General features: G+C 36.4%; 1 protein-coding gene across 1 annotated transcript in view; it reads right to left on the reverse strand.

The window, feature by feature from the left end:
* The window catches only part of MSR1 (macrophage scavenger receptor 1), a 225,809-nt gene extending 211,860 nt beyond the window's left edge, over positions 1-13,949 (reverse strand). Inside the window, exon 1 of the mRNA XM_082444520.1 lies at positions 7,322-13,949. The gene's annotated coding sequence lies outside the window, so the exon portion shown is untranslated. The remainder of the gene's footprint in view (positions 1-7,321) is intronic.
* Positions 13,950-21,527: the final 7,578 nt, after the last annotated feature.

Genomic DNA, 21,527 nt, shown 5'->3' on the forward strand with positions numbered 1-21,527 from the left:
TGCCTCTCTTGTAGATAAGTTGTTTTTTCTCCCCTACCTAGGTTACACCTGGTTTTTTCCTTATCTATCTTCCTCATCTTTTTTTGGCCTAAGGAAAGCTGTATTTATTTATTTATTTATTTATTTATTTATTTATTTATTTATGGCTGTGTTGGGTCTTGGTTTCTGTGCGAAGGCTTTCTCTAGTTGCGGCAAGTGGGGGCCACTCTTCATCGTGGTGCGCGGGCCTCTCACTATCGCGGCCTCTCTTGTTGCGGAGCACATGCTCCAGACGCGCAGGCTCAGCAATTGTGGCTCACGGGCCTAGTCGCTCCGTGGCATGTGGGATCTTCCCAGACCAGGGCTCGAACCCGTGTCCCCTGCATTGGCAGGCAGATTCTCAACCACTGCGCCACCAGGGAAGCCCCAGGAAAGCTGTATTTAATTTTTAATGTTTGACTATTGTTTCTGTTACATTTGCTCTGTATTCTTCTTCAAAATTATATTGAATCTCAATTTCTGTCATAATTATTTAAAACTGATTTCTTAATTGTTCTCATCTATTTTTTTTTATGCTGCATCATTGGAAAATTTATCAAAAAACATTTCCCTTATTATCAACTCAGTTGTCTAAGACACTAATTAAGCTCTTTTTAGACACAAAGATTAAAGAATATAATTAGAATTTCCAAACACAAATAGACTGGAAGATTATATTTATGCACAAAGTTCAAATGGTCTGCTCAGATGAAAGAATGGTGAAGTAAAGTGATTACTGCCAGACTGGCATACTAAATAAGATTTTTTAAAAAAAACCTAAAATTTAAATTGTGGAATAAATACATGTGTGTTTATTTGAATATCAATTCAGAAAGTTATTGTATCATTTTTAAAAGTAAGAAAAATAAAGTAATTTAAAGAACAATGAAGAGCATGCTGAATGCATGGAGTCATCTTACAACTGTGGTATTTATAAGTCAAATCCATCTTGGAATATACTGTTTAATATTGTTCTCCACATTCCAGGGATGAAGAACAATGGGTTGTAGAACAAAAAGAAAAGGAAAGAAAGGAAGAGAGGAAAGAAGGAAATTTATAATCAGGAAGACTCAATACAATGAAAGTAATTATTTTTGCAAAACTTTTAGAACACGGGAAATACTAAAAATTTAGTCAAGTAACCTATCTGTCAACATGCGAGAGGGGAGGAGGTATATATCATCATATGAACCTCTAATTTAAGATCCTGGAGTTCAATTATGCTTCATTTGATTTGGCTCATGCAGGTTGGAAGTTAATATGAGCCATCAGAAAGAGTAGTGTAAATGCAGAGCTTAAATATGGACTGAAACAATCTTAAAAATGACCTTGCAGCCAAGATGAAGTTTCACTTAATTTTATAAGCACTAAGGTACATAGAGCTTTTTTTTTTAAACATCTTTATTGGAGTATAATTGCTTTACAATGGTGTGTTACTTTCTGCTTTATAACAAAGTGAATCAGCTATACATATACATATATCCCCATATCTCTTCCATCTTGCATCTCCCTCCCTCCCACCTTCCCTATCCCACCCCTCTCGGTGGTCACAAAGCACCAAGCTGATCTCCCTGTGCTATGCGGCTGCTTCCCACTAGCTACTGGTTTTACATTTGGTAGTGTATATATGTCCATGCCACTCTCTCACTCCGTCCCAGCTTACCCTTCCCCCTCCCCATGTCCTCAAGTCCATTCTCTAGTAGGTCTGCGTCTTTATTGCTGTCCTGCCCCTAGGTTCTTCATGACCATTTTTTTTTTTTTTTTAGATTCCATATATATGTGTTAGCATACGGTATTTGTTTTTCTCTTTCTGACTTACTTCACTCTGTATGACAGACTATAGGTCCATTCACCTCACTACAAATAACTCAATTTCGTTTCTTTTTATGGCTGAGTAATATTCCATTGTATATATGTGCCACATCTTTATCCATTCATCTGTCGATGGACTCTCAGGTTGCTTCCATGTCCTGGCTATTGTAAATACTGCTGCAATGAACATTGTGGTACATGACTCTTTTTGAATTATGGTTTTCTCTGGGTACATGCCCAGTAGTGGGATTGCTGGGTCATATGGTAGTTCTATTTTTAGTTTTTTAAGGAACCTCCATACTGTTCTCCATAGTGGCCATATCAATTTACATTCCCACCAACAGTGCAAGAGGGTTCCCTTTTCTCCACACCCTCTCCAGCATTTGTTGTTTGTAGATTTTTTGATGATGGCCATTCTAACTGGTGTGAGATGACATCTCATTGTAGTTTTGATTTGCATTTCTCTACTGATTAATGATGTTGAGCATTCTTTCATGTGTTTTTTGACAATCTGTATATCTTCTTTGGAGAAATGTCTATTTAGGTCTTCTGCCCATTTTTGGATTGGGTTGTTTGTTTTTTTGATATTGAGCTGCATGAGCTGCTTGTAAATTTTGGAGATTAATCCTTTGTCACTTGCTTCATTTGCGAATATTTTCTCCCATTCTGAGGGTTGTCTTTTTGTCTTGTTTATGGTTTCCTTTGCTGTGCAAAAGCTTTTAAGTTTCATTACGTCCCATTTGTTTATTTTTATTTTTCTTTCCATTTCTCTAGGAGGTGGGTCAAAAAGGATCTTGCTGTGATTTATGTCATAGAGTGTTCTGCCTATGTTTTCCTAGACAACATAGAGTTTTTTGAGCAGAGATGTAATTCAAACACAGGTGCATATTTGGAAATTTAAACTGACTGTTTTGATTTTGAGTAGGAGACATATGGAAACCATATAGAAATCTGTTTCAATAACCCAAACAGGCATGTTAACTCACTTGATTAGAATGGAAAATTTTGTTATAGTCCAGGAGCTGTTATAAAGCCAATATAACCGAACCTCAGAATAGAAAAGGATCAATACTAAGCAGACATTATATATTAGCAATGTGTACTTACAACTGACCAGATTTACTCCTATGTGTTTAGAGACAAATGTGACAGGAAAATGACAGCCGGCAATAGTGTCACATTCCTGCACTCTCTTGAATGCTCCCCCATCAAGACTGCTGATTATTCAGTTAAAATATATCTGTTTTCCCTAAAAATCATTCCCCTTGTCACTGGAAAACAAGTTGTGTTTTTTCAGTTTCTTACTTTAGCACAATTCAGAAAGGTTCTGCTGACAAAACTGAATGTTTACTATTTCTCCATTCAATTTTTCGAAAGGCATTACCCACACTCAAGGTGGAAATCTCAACAAATGAGATAGATTTGGACTTTCTGAATCCAAGATATTGTTTGGTTTATGGCAGAATTCGAAGACAATGCTGGGAATATGGGAATAGCACCTAGATTTTTCCATCATATTTTCTCCGGCTATAGCAAAGACAATTGTAAAGTACTTGGTAACATAATGATGTTGCTCTCAGGACTACATGCATGTCTTCATGGAAATAGGACTACATGCATATCCCCATGCACGTGTACACACACGCACATGCATGCACACTTCTTCACATTAAAAAACATTAGATCAAGATGATGTACATCAGATCAGGATGATGATTTACAGGATTAGCAATTTTGGGTAGAAACATCCCCATGTTAATATTCTCTAATTCAAGTTACAATGAAAGTGAAGCAATGTTCAGTTATGTGATGTCTCAGTAAGATTAATAAGGAAAATGAAAACCAATAAAAAGTAAGCTTAGGGTTTTTTAAATTGTTATGCAATGAATAAAACTTAAAAAAAATTTTTTTATAGCTTGTGTAGATCCACATTACTGGTACATAGCCAGCAGTGTATGGTTGAAAGCCCATCTCAAAATTAGTATATGATTCTTTTCCCTGTGGTGCACACCGTGATGTGCTGTCCAGGTGCCCAGTTGTTGGGTGGGCTCTGCACAGGTATCTGTCAGCTGTCACCTCCTTCAGGGATTGCCTCGGCTGGAGAAGGCTGTCTCCCCAAGATGGCAGCCTTTCTCCCCATGGCTCACATCTAATGACTGATCTCTGAAAGATGACTTTGGCCTGGCCAGCTCAGCCCAACTAGGGACAACTCTGAGGGGCCATTCTACCTCCAGAACTTTCCATGGAGTTAACCAAGACTGTCTTGGGTCTGCATCACAGTTCACCTGCTTCCTCTGCCCAATCCTGAATTCTCTACCATCTTTTTCAAGTGCTAAACCAAGCGGATGCCTTATTAAAGGTCCTGCATGGTAAGTGGCATCACAGCATCGGCAACCTAAATCGTGACACAATCTTTTATTAGAAAACTAGGAAGACATTTATTTAAAAAAAAAAAAAAACTCATTTATTTCTCAATAAAAGCTGTGTGCTAAGTTCACTGAAATATAAAGTTCAAGCTACTATTTTGAAATTCCCAATATGGAAATGCTCTACTTAGTGATCCTGCACCAGTTCTTAGACAATGACACCTGAACACCTGTGTGTTCATTCCCCGCATTCAGTGCTATGCTTCACTGGCAAAGAAAGGACAAAGATAATTTTCCATAGCAACTAAAAATTTGATAAGTCAAACAAGCTATTCTCATGCCCTCAAACCTCCACCGTCATCCAGAAATAGAACTGGAATAACACAGTAGACACCTGACGTGAAAGGAAAACATTGTTTGTGAAAGCATTTGAAAAACAATAAAATGTGGAAAACAACAATCTATGTTGAGCAAAATTCTTAGGCAAAAGTAATTTATTTGCCTTCCTTTAGACAGAGACTTACATAAAACAACAGTCATAATTGAATTCTAATAAATCACTATCATATGATTCAATTTTGCCTCAAACCTTATCTGTGGAACAAAGCTAGGTATAATAAATCTTTTAGCTATGAACAGAGGGAATTCCAATATTTCACAAAAAGCAGAAATGTTATATCAATGGAACCTGATAATAAAGTGTTGTGGCACAAAAAGGCAAAATGCATAGGCTTCTAAGGAGAAATCTTGGAAAATTTACAAATTAAAATAAAAATATTTGTAACCTGCTATGGGTTGAACTGTATTCTTCCTAAAAAAATGTAGGCTGAAGCCCTAACTCCCAATTCCTCAAAATGTGGCCCTATTTGGAAGTGAGATCTTTACAGAGATAATGAAGTTAAAAAAAGGTTGTTAAGAGTGGATTCTAATCCAATATGACTGGTGTCCTTTATAAAAAGCAATTTGGTTACAGAGACCGATATGCCCAGAGGCAAGACTGGGGAGGGATGCAAGGAGATACCCTGCGAAGACCGGAGCTAAGCTGCCTCAAGCCCAGGAGCACGCTGCTGCAGCTGCGGAAAACACAGGCGAGGAGCCACCTTCCACTGGCTTCAGAGGGAGCACAGCCCTGCTGATACCTAGACTGCAGACATCTAGCCTCCAGAAGCGTGAGACAGATTTCTGATTTCTAAGCCGCTCTGTGCTTCCTTGTTTTGGCAGCTCTAGGAGAGAAATACGTAGCCTAACATTTAAAAAATTGATTTCGATGTTTTCTCATTTTCTAGTGTTTTCTCGACCTTGTGTTCAGTTATATGATTTGATACATTATATTTATATATTATATATAAAATAAATTCCACACGTATTATATATATAATGTATATATTATATATATGTTATATATAGAACAGATATTATATATACTATATATAGGACTGAAACGTGATCAGTTATATGATTTGATATAATACGTATTATATTATATATTATATATAGAACAGATATGTTATACATATATACACACACACAAACACATGAGAATCTATTTTGTATATTTATATGGAACTGGTTTCAAAAGCCACAGTTGCCATGTTACCATTATTTTATAATAGAACATTACAAAAAGTCTTACAAAAAGCATTATGCTAAGCTGAAATACCCAACTTTACAGAAAAATATGCCCTTGAAGCAAGTTTGGTCTAAAATCACTTTAAGCAACTGCAAATGTCAGCCTGGGTTTAAGGAGCTGAACTCCAACAGGGTAACTGAGTATCTGTGCCAGTTCTGAACAACAACTTGCTTGCTGTTACTACAACTGGGTGATGAAGTTATAGCATAATGTTAATAAAATGCAACTCCTTCACTCAAACTCTGCTCTTATTTTTAGTTAATGTCATAACTGCCTAACTGGGCATGTTAATAGCCCTGATGATTAGGTTAAAAGATTTTGAGGGAAGAAATTAGAATGATTTAATTTTAAAGAATCAAGTTCAGGAAAGTTGTTCATAACTTTTTTTTTTTAATAAAAAATGTAAATACTTTTTTAAAAAAATAATTAATTTATTTTTGGCTGCGTTGGGTCTTCATTGCTGTGCGCAGACTTTCTCCAGTTGCAGCAAGCGGGGGCTACTCTTCGTTGTGGTGCGAGGGTTTCTCATTGCAGTGGCTTCTCTTGTTGCGGAGCATGGGCTCTAGGCCTGTGGGTTTCAGTAGTTGTGGCATGTGGGCTCAATAGTTGTGGCTCCCGAGCTCTAGAGCACAGACTCAGTAGTTGTGGTGCGCGGGCTTAGTTGCTCCGCGGCATGTGGGATCTTGCTGGACCAGGGCTCGAACCCGTGTCCCTTGCATCAGCAGGCGATTCTTAACCACTGCGCCACCAGGGAAGTCCCACAATTTTTAATAATAATGAATAAATGGTTAAAGACACTTCACAGGTTTTGTTTAGATCCTCAGTAACGTACTGGGATGTCACATCGTGTCAGTTATTTCAAGTTTCTCAGAGATATCCTCCTGAGGCTATCCTATTCTGTCTTTGCCATCACATCATAATATAAAGGAACATGAGGACTCCCAAAGGTTGTAATTTCATGCTAGGAAATAGGAGGCAGTTTCAGCAAAGAGATACTGAGCTGTGTGTGAGCATATCTCCAATAATAAACGTTTCTGGCTGGAAATGCCAGAAGTACATTAGGGACTGGTTATACCTCTACACAAAAGGCTATCACTTGTCAGTGAGAGTAAACACAATCATTATAAACAACCAAAACACTGTCCTGCACAGAAAATGGTCCCAGAATAGTCAGGGAAGCAGACCTAGTTCATTGGATTTTGACTTTTGTAGATTGCTCTGTCTAATCGTTCACCGTTTGCATGCGACAGTAGCACCCAGACATAACTGATGTTCTAAACATCTCAGGGCATATACCCAAGTAACCATGTGCCAGGAAAATACAGTCCTTCAAGGATGATGGGTATCTTCCTACTCACTCACAGATATGTCACGCCAGCACATACAATATATTTTCATTTTACTTTAATTAGCATTGTATTCTTTTATGTATTGAAATAACTTGAAGTATTTAAATTTCCAGTGTGAGGCTGATCTTAGAGCCAGGCGTACCCACCGAAGCTTGCCAGGGCTGCTCACTGCTGGCCACTGCCGGAAATCATCCCAGTGGCTCCATTACAACCGTGATGAAAGAGATTTTCCCGTACGCTTAGGATACCTGTAAGTTAATTATATTAATTAGTTTATACTTTCAACCTTGACATTTTACTGGTAGTTAGAACTGCAAGGTCAATATGTTATTTAGTGTGGGCTATGGGAGAAGAATATGCTGAAGACAAATTTAATCTTTTAACAATTTGCTTAAGAAAGCAAACTGTTAGTGACCTCTGAGAAGGGAGAGTTATGAAGAAAGAGAGGAGGGGAGGGAAGGGGAGACAGAAAGGATGGTGGTGGAGAGAGGCAGCTATTAGAATTAACACATTGAAAGTGAAGAAGAAAAAGTGAAGTGATGTTTAAATTGGGAAATTCTCAATAGAGTCAGGACAATAAGCAAGTTCAGGAGGCAAATCTAACTGTCTGGACATTCGTTGTGTTTCTACATCCATTCTGATGCCGGCAAATCCCTTGAAATTATTAAGTGTTTTCAATGTTCTTGTGTTAAGTGATGTTTGGCTATTCCCATTCTGATTGTAAATTGCATATTATCAGTAATCCTGTACTTATCAGTTCATGAAAGAACTTCTATCAAATAATGCTCTCAGTTATAGAAAAGCTTAAAATTAAACAACTTTTTAATGTTTTCTATAGATTAGCAAAAGGATGGTGCATTAGACTATGCCTAGAATAGTCAGAGAAATATTCTAATGGGTAATGACCTTTGATCTGAGTATTAAATGAACTGACATTTTCCAGATGGACAGAACAGGTAAATAAAGAAGGAAGTATCAGTGAGAAGTTACCTAGATTGCTGTTAAATGCATGTACTGTGTCATAGGCATGGATTCCAATTTGAGGTTTTCTATGTACTGCATGTATTATCAAGCCAAGTAACCTAATCTTTCTTGACTTTAACTTCCTCATATAAATAAGGGCTATAAAAGACCAACCTCATTAGGTGTTGGAAGAGGTAAGTGAGATAATGCAGGTAGTCAAAGAGCATGCAGTGTCTGACATATAGTAAGTACTCAATAAGTGCTGGCCATCATTATTTTTATTATCATCGTCCTCACATCTAAGTGCCTTCTGAAGTGTGTATTCAATTCACTGTGGATTTCCTTTATTTTTCAAGTGAAATAGGAACAATAATAGACAATAAAATAATAAAGCTCTGAGTTGATATAATAAAATTTGGCACATTTCTGAAATCATTACTTTTGTTTTTAGGTAATCATTACATACATTAAGTAATCTTGTATAACATCAATCAATAATCTCAGTTAATTATTTAAGTTATTTTCAGTTCTAGTTTACAGAAAGTTAATCAGATATTAATCCCTGATAATTGTCAGGACTCTTAGACAAGTTTAATTTCCTCAATCCAGAGATTTTCTTATTTTTATTTTGGTCCTCCTTGCTATTTCAACCTAGACTTTTGTACTGATTGTGTTTGAAGCATCACAACATAAATCTTCTCAAAATTGAAGCTACAGTTACATACTAAAGTATAACAGCAATGTCTAAGCCAGCTTTTCCAATTTTTTCCTGTTATAGTAATGATCTAGATCATGTGTTTGTTTATTCTTGGCTTGACAGGTTTGAACATTTCACCTTATTGAGTTGGCGTTATTGCTGCTACATCAATAGAGGGGACAAAAGCAGAGCATGATGGATCAGACTTAATTATTTTCCCTATCTGGCTTCTGTGATGACTCAACTACTCTCAACAAACAGCTCTTGAAGACTGTGTATACCATGTATAAAATTCCCTTAGGTTCACAAAGAATAAAGCAACTTATCTTAGCATCTTCTTTTCTGCTCAAACCACTCTCCAGAACTGACTGATTTTCTTTTTTTCAGTAATAGGACTCAAGGTCTCTCCACAGTACTGTAGAGATATGAAAATTTTTGTTGGATTTTCTTGAGATCAACACAGATACTTTTCTTTTCTTTCTTTTTTTTTTTTTTTTTTTGGCTGCATGGGGTCTTCGCTGCTGCATGCAGGCTTTCTGGCTTTCTCTAGTTGCGGCGAGCGGGGGCTACTCTTCCGGGGGCTACTCTTCGTTGATGTGCGTGGGCTTCTCATGGCAGTGGCTTCTCTTGTTGCGGAGCACAGGTTCTAGCGCTTGGGCTTCAGTAGTTGTGGCACGCCGGCTTAGTTGCCCCGCGGCATGTGGGATTGTCCCTAACCAGGGATCGAGCCCGTGTCACCTGCATTGGCAAGCAGATTCTTAACCACTGTGCCACCAGGGAAGTCCCAGCACAGATACTTTTGATTCTCATCTTGTGTGGAGGGAAAATAAGCCTTCAAATGGTGTTCTGATATCTATTCAGATGTAACTGAGATGATTCAAGTAGATTGTAAGTTCTTTGATGTAGTAATTATTTCATTCAGTTATTATGCATTTATATACCATCTAATCTGTACTGAGATATGGTATCTTCTTAAACACTTATTGAATTGAAAAATAATATACCATTGATGGTTTCATTTAGAAAAAATAGGCAATAAGAATATTCAAAGAAATGGTTTGCTAAGTCAGACTCACAGGAATAAGAGATTTTAGACCGTATCACACTTTACTATAGATGTCAAGGATACACGTATCCATGAGGCAGAAATAAAGCAAAAAATAATGGATCACCAATATAGCTCATAAGGTGCTTTTTGCTGCATCAGGACATAGCCTGGCTAAATCTGATTTAGCAAATGAGTTCTCTAAGGGCTGGATGCATCATCACTTACACAAAATAAGTCATTTTGATCATGAAATATTATATTCATCTCTGTGGATGCATCACCACAAACCTAAGGCCTTAAAATAGCAGAAATTTATTATCTGACAGTTCTGTAGATTAGAAATCCAAGGTGGGTCTCACTGGGATAAAATCAAGGTTTGACAGGGCTGCATTCCCTTCTAGGGGCTCTAAGGAAAAACCAATTTCCTGGCTTTTTCCAGGTTCTAGAAGTCAACAGTATGCCTTGGCTTGTGACCTCCTTCCTACGTCTTCAAAAGCAGAAACAGTGGGTGGAGTCCTTCTCACATTGTATTACTCTCACCTTTTCTGCGTCCCTTTTCCACTTTTAAGGATCCTTGTTATTACACTGGGTATATGCAGATAATCCAGGATAATCTCCCTATTTTAAGGTCAGCTGACTAGAAACTTTAATGCCATCTGGAACCTTAATTCCTCATTGCCATGTAAGGTGACATATTCAAGGTTTCCAAGAATTAGCACGTAGACGTCATTGGGGGGGCATTATTCTGCCTATGTCAAGCATCTCCATTTTATGCTCTGATACTGACATAACAGATGATACATTCAACCAATCCACAGATTTCAGATTTGTTTGTCATCAGTAAATCTAGAAAGACCAGATGCATTCTGCTAAAATCACTTCAAAGTTAGCAACTCTTCCATCAGCAAATACCATTAGTGTGTTGCCAGGTGATTTGGCAGGTTGCCTTTTTCTTTTTCTTTCCTTGGATAATCTGGTAAAGGGAGAGAATGGATTGCAGGCCTTTTGCTAATCCTTACTTTCCAAAATGATATACCATGTAATTTAAAGTCTTGGTTTATTTGAGTGCCTCTGTATCAAACCAGATATACATTAACTTTTGTAACATCTAATATATTACAGCTATATATCAACCAATAGTTGAAAAATAAAAGTATAAATTTCATATGTAATTAATTTTCCCTTTTCACATACAAGAATAAGTCAACCATTTATTCTTCTAGATATAGAAATTATATATATAGTTATATAGAAAGAGTTATATATATAAAGAGAGAGATGGGGGTAGAATATTTTTAATTTTGGCCACATGCATCTGATCTCCACCTCAGTGAGTAAAGAATTTAATGACCTTGAGCGCTACCCTTTTTGAAGATTATGGAGCTGATTCTATCCGAGGTCATAGGCCTCAAGTGAGTCTGTTGCCACATAGCACATGTGAGACAGCGTCATCACAGCGTCATCATTTGCTACTTTGTGTCAGGATACAGGATCCCTTAGGTTATATCTGGCATGATAAATGATTAAGAGAAATTTCTTTTTTTAAATTAAGAGTTAATGTATTATTATTCACTTAAGAACAGTGTATCTTTGATGCAAACAACCACCTAGTAGAAATTTTTCTCCCCAGAAAAATCTACACCCAAGTATTCACTTTGCTTCTTCCCTGCAGAGAAATGTCACATCCAAGATAGCAATCCATCAGTATCAGTTCACTCATCTTTATTTCTTCTCTTAGACCACTTCTCAGGACCTGAAACTATAGCATTTATTTATTTGTTTACTTACTATAGCCTCCCTCCTCAACTAATATGTAAACTCCATGAGGGAGAAACCTAAATAGTGCTTGGAACACAATAGGTGTTTAATAAATATTTTCTGAATAAATGAATGGATTATCATAGAAAAGATGTAGCAGTTGTATCAACTCTGTAGGATTTCTTCCCCAGCTGTTTCTGTAGGAACAATTTCAAAAAATCAGCTTTTAAAAGTTTAAGATTTGATAGTTAGAGCAACATATTTTACAAATATACTACTATTGGTATGTAGACTGAATAATGGCCTTCCAAAGATGTCAACATCCTAATCCCCAGAGTCTGTGAATATGTTATTTTACTGGCAAAAATGACTTTGAAGGTTAGGACTCCAACATATCTTTGCAGGGGGGCATAATTTAACCCCAAACATGTTGCAATTTGGATTCAGAAAAAGTAATATCCAAGGATGCTATAATCTCAGTAGCATACAAAAATCCAACTTACTCATTTTCAAAGAGTTGTGACATGGCAGTACTACTTGGCATCTAAATAAAGGAGTGTTTAATGTGTGCTAATCACCATAAAGGCACATTATTTCTAACTCTCATTCTATTCCAGGACATGATTTAAACAATTTTGAGCATAAAAACATTTCTCAACCTTAAAGTTCAGTATCTTAATTTTTTGAAATTAGGAAAAGAAAGGAAATTTTGAGATCAATTTTATTTAACTTCATTCAATAAAGAATGTGTCATTCCTTCTTTAAAAGGCATAGACTCAAGTCATACTTTCAGAAATAATGAGTAAGCAACTATCACAAAGGTGGTTATAGTTAATTTGCTTTGGTAAAAAATCAAGTGATCAGAAAGAAGCTGAACTTGTTTATGATAACAAACAAACTCTTAACGAAGATCATTTCTGAGTGTCCACATTCTGTTATCCAACATTTGAGAGACAGTAACTATTGTGACAGGGTTTTATAGGTATTACTGCCTATATCTTAAAGACCATTAAAATTTCTTTTTTTAAACTAAGGAAACTGAAGCAGAGGAACATTAATTAACCTACCTAAATTCACACAGATTGTAAGTGCTAAAAGGAGGCATTGAATCCATATGTGATGCCAAAGCCTATATTCCTAACCATATTGGCTCCTGTAGCTAGGGATAGAATAACTGCATAACTGTCTTCTATAGGGGTTCTGTGAACTCTGGAGAGAATCTGAGTTACATGCTTTGGAGACATACTCACATAAGTGCCAGGAGTCTCCAAAGCCATTCTGACCCATCCCCTTCTTTTTTCTCACTTAATGAAAGAAAAATGGAACATGATGATAGTACATACTGGTAGGACTGGAGAGGTCCAAGATTAAGAAAAACCCAAAATGCAAACTACCTTTTCCAGTGGTAAAGGTTGAAAGCTTAATTTACACTACATATGAACCAATCATTTTAATCTTATGACACTGATGTGTAGCTTAAACTTATCCACTCAAATCACAGTGGACAATTAAGCTATGGGTGGGTTCTGTGCCAGTGTTATCCTCATAAATTCTGTCTTCTTGGAAGTACGAGTGTACTGAGTAGAGCAGAATTTACGCTTCACCCTTCTAAATTAAGTCAGTTAAATTGCAGGTAACAATTTGGGTATTTTGTGAATATTTCTGAAAAATGAGGTTTGTTCCATGTTGTATTACACATCTTCAGTTCTTATAATTTAGCAAGTTAGATATTTTAATATAAAAGATCAAATTTCTAGTATTTAAAAATACAGGTTGCAAAAATTAATCTATAATATATTATCATGGTATAAAACTTTAAATGAATAAATCATTAGATACTGAAATTTGAATTAATAAATATTAAATGAGCTGTGAAATCCAAAGCTGTGTGTCTTTGGTTATAAAACTGAAATATGTATATGTATGTGTGTGTATATACCAAGAAAATAATGTCATTATTATATATTTTTCTAATTAAAAATCTAGCAGTTGCCTTTTTATTTATCTTCATTGAGATTCCTGGGCAGGAAAGTACAATACTACTAAATCAATACACCTTAACAAGATCTAGTTAGCAACAGGCTTAGAAGGAAATTGTGTTTTTGTTATTGACTTATAATATATCTAAGTTTCTAAGTTTTTAGTTAAAGCACACATATATTTTAGCAATAGCTGGGAACACAGTTGTGTTATTTTTCAAAACAATGCAACTGAATAAAAGTATGCTTACTATAAAATTCTCCAATTTTATTTTAATGAAATTATGCCATACCTAAAAAAAAAGGCAATCCAATGTATCAAGCTTATGTGTACAAAAGCCTTAATTGATGCAAAATTTTTTTGATTATGAAAGTGAATGTTTTTGACAGTCCTTGAAAACATTAAAATTATAAATAAGATTATAAAAATAATTTTAGAAAAATATTTTAATATATATAGCCACAATATTTTACATGATACAATTAAAAGTTGACTGTATACATTTATTTTAATGGCTTGGCCCTCAGTTAAAAATGCCTTAAAAGTACCCAGCATTGATGATAATGACAAATCAAGTGAGATTACTGAAAATATATCAAGAACTTCTATAACATTTCATAATACAAAATAAAAAATAATAAAATCACACAACGAAATACTTTAAAAATTAAAAATTACTGAAAGGAAGAATAAGCATATACACTGAAGATTACTTGCACAGCTAGACACTAGCTCAAAACTCCAGTCAGTCAAAGAGCTAAATAAACATTTAATACATTACCAAATAAAAAGTTATATCTAGAATGTATGGGAAAGTGACTATGTTTCCAAATAATTTAAAAGTTGAATGCAATCTTTTTAATTTCAGAGTAAAAGTAATTCTTGATCATGTAATTTACTAAAATTAGAATCAGAATTATGTTGAGGCCAGGTGTCAGAAAGCAAAAGTGAATGACTTTATACTTAGTTACTCCAGATTCCTGGTCACTCTCTACTTTGATCTTTCCTCAGTTCCTCAGTGCCCAGTGACAAGATTCACCAGTATACCTTGATGTGACCATAGGGTAGTTTATAGCCAGCGTCCACTCAGACCAGTCAGTACCCATGACAAACTACGTGTTAAGTATTTTGACTATCACTACTTCTAGTGTTCCTAGAGCCTTCCCTGATGCCCATTTACAAAAGATCTTCACAGAAAATATCGCCCTGAAATCTAAATGAAAGATAAGGTTAATCTGTTATCTCTCCTACAATGTTCCCATTTTAATATTGACTGTGCCTAGTTTAAGCCAGAGGGAGCCTCAATCTCTCCACTCCACGTTTCCAAAAAGAGACTCCCACTTGACTTTGGCTGGCTCTTAGTTCTTTCCATGATCCCTGTTCACTCCACCCTGAAGAAAGAGGACTGATTCCTCTAATTGGTGGGTTTAGGACAAGGAGTCACATGTGCTCACCTCAGCCTTTCCTCTTCTCCATTTTATGGAACTAGTCTGTTTGGTTCACTGGTCTCAGCCCCCATACTCAGAAAGTTGCCTGGTTTATAGGGTGGGCTCATAAGATCTGTTACATGAACAATAACAACAAAAACTGTGTACACTTCACATCATGGGTCAAATATTAGCATGCCTTATTTCTTTAGAGGCAATTCTCAAAAGGATCTCCCTTACCTGGACTAGTAAACTGAATGGAGATGATTCCAGAAGAATGGGAGAAAGATATGTTATCAGCCCACCTCAGTCTCACCCCCTGCCACCTCCTCCTAATTCATGTTTAGCAACTTTTAAGCTATAAAGATTAAAAACTTCTGCTATGAAACGATCAATATTCACAGAGGTTAAGCACTGCAGAGTAACCACACATTAAAAATTATAATATGTATTAATTTAGCATAATGCCTTGACAGGGTCAAATATTTTTAATGTTCTTTACATAGTCCCTCAGCATGCCAACCTATTATTTAATAAAACTTTGTTAAAACTTAAAATCAATCAACTCTTTTTTTCTAGACCTTGTCATTTACTTTTACATGGACTGTAACGCATTCCCCAGGACTGAAATTATATCTGTTGTGAAGTAAATACTATAAAAATACAACTACGAAATTTTTGAAAGACATTTTCCAATAGTTGAATTATGTCACTATGATTTATAAAATTATATATTACTTCAAGAGAATTCAGAGAAAGATATTCTATCAGTAAAACCAATCTTTACTTCGAAGAAGTCATTAGCTAATTATGTATTATTCTAAGAGAAAAGGTAGTGGTGGGTGCAGTCAACCTTGTATGAGAGATTTTCTTCACCTGTGGTCCTAGGGGAGCTCATCCTTTCAGGCCTCAGGGTAAGCTGTCATGTGCACTACAAACCAAGATTCAGGTTTAGATTAAACCTGCAGGGTCCACAGAACAATTTATCCCCTTGACAAATCTTTTCTGCTGATTAAACAATGGAATTTTATGGCCCATTTCTTGAATAATATATTTGAGCTTGTTTTATGTGTACCTGCCTTAAGTTGCTGATCCTATAAAACTGAAAGCTGACTATATCGTCTTGTCAAGTTTTTGTAGATACGCATTTTCCTAATTGGATTTGTTGATTTATTGCTAACAGAGATAAAACTTTCTGCTTCAGCCACTTATCTGGGTTTTGAAATTGCCTCAACCCGAAAGCAAATTGTATGAGTTTGAAAAAAGTGCTTGAAGTACATTTAACCACAAAAATATTAACTTAACAGAAATGAAACAAGCAAAGAAATGACACGTATAGTCTGCTTCTTTAAACTCTGGAATAAAATTATTAAAAGTACAGCTATTTGAGCAGAAAAATAGACTGTAGCAACTACTACCATCTACATTTTCTCAGAGTACAGAGTCAGTTTTACAATTAGTTTTCTATCAGAATATTGTAATTAGTGGTAATCAATTTATCAACATTTATAATTACATTATTTGTGAAATATAACTATAGGTATTGTATAATTAGTATTCTGTAACTAATATTTAAACAGGAAATAAGAAAATAACCCCTAAAGCCTATAGGGAATACTTATAAAATCTCAAAATCTCATAGCAGGCAATTGAAAATGCTTTCCTTTTTGAATCTTTATAAGGAGGAAAAGGTATCTTCACAACTTCCTCCCCACATTTTATTCTGTAATTCCTAGCTAGCCTAGAAAACAAAGATGGTTGACTGACTTTCCATTTTAGGCTTCTACTAGGTAGTGGGAATTTTGCATACATTATTACATTATTTAATAACATGTCTGTTGTTATGTTGGAAATCTATTGATTGTGATGTTTGATACACACACCCACTTGGAAAAGTATAATCTATCTTATCCAAAGCAAATAAAAATAAGAAATTTTCATGTTTGGAAAGCTCTAAGTGTATCTTTGTGTCATAGAACACACTTGTGATACTGCCACACCTAAATTAGCACTATGCCTGGCAAAGGATGACTCCCAAGAACCAATGAATCTTTCCTATCTAACTGAAGAAAAGCTGAAGTTCTACAACTAGTATTCAGTTAGAAGACAGAAAAAACACTTTCAAGTAATATAAAACAACGTCTCTGTAACTAAAACTAGTTTTAAAATTTGGCTAGTCTCTAGAACTAACATGAATTCACACTTGCACCTCCTGAGTGCATTCCTGAATTTCTTCCATACAAACAGTGCAATGCAACAGCATCACTTCACCATTTGGAATGCTAGAAATAAGCAAGCAGAGAGTAGAGTAGGAAAAAACCACTGGAGAAAGCAGCTTTGTCAAGGCAGCACAGCAGAAAACATAGATTCTATGTCCTTGCCTTGGACCTATGTTTGTCTAGGAAGCCATGTTGTGCACCATATTGGGGTTAGATCCTATTAGCACCAAAGGAGCTAAGTAAATTATATAGAGCATGGAGAAGCTTATTGTTATGAAGTGTCAGAATTTAATGCTCCTTGAGAGTCATTATACTGCAGAAGGAATAACCCAACGGGTATCCTAACGTCTTCACTTCAAAGGTCAAGTTCCAAAGGAAGTTGAGATACCAGCCCAACATGCCAAATCACTTTTCAAACTTGCAGTAGGGTATTCAAAGTACATGTTCAGCTCTTGTTTTCCAAATTCTAATCAACATCCACAGGGGATCATTGTTGGGTGGGAAAAAATGCAACAGAGGACACTTTGATGGAGGAGTGAGGGGAAGAGGAGGAAAAAAGGAATAGATTTATTCAGCAGAGAGCTACAAGGCCCATGATCTGTCTTTTTAAGCCACACTGATCCTAACTGACTTTCAGAACCAATGTATTCGGTTTAAGGAGGGAGCAGATAATCTGGAGAATACTTGCAATTTTGAATAAGAAGATGGGTGCTTTTTTATAAAGCAACAAACAGAAGCACAGAATTTTGAAGTCATTTCAGAAAAAAAATCCAACTGCTGGAATTCTACACATTGGAGCTGGCATTGAAGGTTGTCATACAGTCCAGAATTTATTTTATGTAGGAATGAGAAAATAAGATTTTTGGCCTTCCTTTTCCAAAAACAACACAAATGATTGCCCAACATAAGCATCTCTGCCAGAAAACTGACAAATGTTGCCTTTGTTTCATTTTTGCAAATCTGGATCAGAATTAGGAGAATTTGGCCCAAAGTTACCAACCTCTTTGTTTTGGTGCTATAAATGAAGTGGTGAGAAGGAAGCAATTACAAAAACAACAAAGAAAACAAAGATTTAAACAAATATTGATTGCAAGCAGAGAAATAAAAAACGTGAACCAACCAACATTATAATATATCATTCATATAAAAAAATCCAAAGATAGGAAAGGTAATATTTAAGCCCTCAAATATTGGATACACTCCAGGCAAGAAACTTCAAAAGCTGCATGTAAGATACTCAATCTTCCAAAATTGGCCCCCTTCTCCTTTATTCACTGGTCCACTCCAAGCATTCTTTCCTTTTATATTTTAGGGAAATTATTAAGTTTAAAAATGCCTAATTTTCTTAGGAAGAGACAGTTAACTTAGCCCTGGTCACCTGTATTTGGCTAGGCCTTTGTGGCAGCTGATAATTGAAGTAACGGAGATACTTTTAATCTTCCAATTCTCTAAGGTTGTAAGAATAGGAAAACATTCTCATCAAAGTCTTCATACAAGTTATTTCTCACACATGGAAGAACCTCACACTCCATAATCAAGGCCAACATCTGTCATGAATGTTTCCCTGATTTACTCAGCTTTTCCTCCTTTTCATAAACTTCCTCATACCCAAATACAGTTTTTAGATGATTTAATAAATTTACAATCATTATTTTTCATCTCATTCATATTAATTTCTTTTTTATTTTTTTTGTTTTTCCTTTTTTAATGAAGTATAGTTGATTTGCAATGATGTGTTAGATTCAGGTGCGCAGCACAGTGATTCAGTTACATATATATGCATACACACATATATTCTTTTTCAGATTCTTTTCCCTTATAGGTTATTACAAGATATTGAATACAGTTCCCTGTGCTATACAGTAGGTCCTTATTGGTTATCTATTTTTTATATAGTGGTGTGTATATGTTAATCCCATCTTCCTAACTTATCCCTCCCCCTCCTTCCCCTTTGGTAACCATAAATTTGTTTTCTATGTCTGTGGGTCTATTTCTGTTTTGCAAATAAGTTCATTTGTATCTTTTTTTCACATGATACTGCTTATATGTGTAATTGGAAAAAAATGCAAATGAACTCATTCACATTAATATCTATTAACAAAGGGGGAAGAGTCTGATTTTCCTACTGGGCTATTCCATTGTGATATCTCCTTTCACATATTCACACAATGTTAGCCCAATAGGTCTTGCTCACCTTCTGCCCTCTTTGCTCTCAATGCAAAATGTACAGCGGAAGACTGAGCCCTATGTGTGCCCAATCAATTCTTATGTTGATATACCTGCTATGTCTGCTGTTCATTTGCCAGTTTCTTTAAAAACAGTTATTCTTCACCATTCCAATCATGTTTGGGGAAAAGGAAATCATATGAGGGCATGCTTTAGTTTTACCCTCAGCATGATACTCTAGTAACTTGTTTCTCCCTTGTCCTTGTTATTACTAAAAGCTCATAATCTTACTGTTTGTTAAACTCATGATTCTTCAATTTGTTTTTTGTTGCAGTTTTAATTCATTAATTTGTTCAACAAATTTTTTGGAGTAGGCCCTACAATGTCATTGTGCCCTACAATGGTCATTAGGGATACATTTAGCAAAGCGGTCCTCATCTCTAGGGTGCTTTTAACCTGGTAGGGTAAACAGAGATTAATTTGATATAACATCTGTGAATATAGGATTACAAGTCGTAGTGAGTAATACTGAAGGAAAAGTACAGGTGTTGGAAGAGTAGACAGACCAGACTTAATCAGGAGGACAGAGAAAGCTCTCCTGGAAGATTATTTGAGCTGTTCTCTCAGGAATGAATGGAGTGAGCTAGGTGGGACAGAAAAACAGGATTAATGGAAGAGAAAAGTGCAGATAGAAAGCCTTCGAGTTAGAAAAGAGCTTAACATCCTGAAGGAACTGAGTGAATACAGCTGTAGCTCAGTGCATGGCACAAAGCAGAAGTTGGTGGGACCTGAGGCTGGGGAGGGCAGATTCAGCATCGTGGTATAAGTGATCTTAAAGATCATGGTCTCTCTTCTCAAAGCAGTGGGAAGGCACTGAAGGGAAACTACTCTGACCTTATCTGTGTCTTCAGATTATCACTTTGGCTTCAGTGAAGAGAAAAGCCTAAAAGAAAGTAAAAGCAGAGTTGAGGGAATTGTTTTGGGTGAAACTTCTTTTTGTCCAAGTGAGAGATGATAGTAGTTTGGACTAGAATGTTTTATAAGTGATAAGAAAAGTAGAGACATTTGAGAGAGATTTAGAGTAAACTGTCCTGTACTCAGGAATGGATGGTACATGAGGGAGTGAGAGAGGAGGTCGTGAAATGGCCACGGTGAGAGGGGGCTAGAAGCACCATCCCAGGTGTGATTGCTAATGACAACACCACAGCGTGTGTGCCCGGCAGTCCGTGTATGACCACCAGATCTCAGCTCCAGAGACAGCGCTGTAAGTCTTACTTCTCTGTTAGGGGTTGGAAGAGAACAGATGCACTTTCTACTTCATTCTTTTCACTGAATTCATCCATCCCCCTTACTTTCATGAAACACGCATTGTGCTAAGTGCTTGAACATAGCTCTGTGTCCAATCAGGAAGGAGGGCGGCAAATGGGCCTGTGCTTACAGTACAGTGGGGTGGGCACGGGAGGGGCTCACCCAGGGTGCTGCAGAAGCACATGGAGGGGACGCTGACTCGGTCTGGAAGGTCCAGTAGGGCTTACTGGAGAAGCTGGCCCCCTCTTGGAATGTGCAGGGTGATAAGTAGGAATTTGACAGGAGAAAAGTGGAAAGAAAAGGCCATCAGAAAAATAAAAACATGTGCAGAAAAGTCAGATTCTAGAATCTGGCTGAGCTTTCCAGAGCAGGGCCTCCGTAGGCTCAGATGTAAAAAGACCCCGGGCATGAGAAGGCAGGAGAGCCATGGTTTGTTTCCTCCCAATTAGTTGGAAACAAGCTGTCCAGCTAGCACAAATTGAATAGCTGATGTCATACACTTGAGCCATTAAATGCTTCCTTGTACTGCTTGTGACAAATTTGTGCAAATCATTTCTCCCACCAGATTGTAAGCACGTGTAAGGGAGAAGCATGATGTAAACATTTATCTGACACAGCCGAGGCTGGTTCTCATTTCATCAAAAATACTCCAGAAGAATTATTAACTGGCAGATAGAAGTAAACTTTCTTGAGATGAATACTTCGGGTCATTGAAACCAAATATATATATGGCTTGAAACTTCTTTTTCAGACGAACTAGATATTTTGTACATATCACTTGTCAGC

Source organism: Balaenoptera physalus, assembly GCF_965194825.1.
Source record: "Balaenoptera physalus genome assembly, chromosome: 21".
NCBI lineage: Eukaryota > Metazoa > Chordata > Mammalia > Artiodactyla > Balaenopteridae > Balaenoptera > Balaenoptera physalus.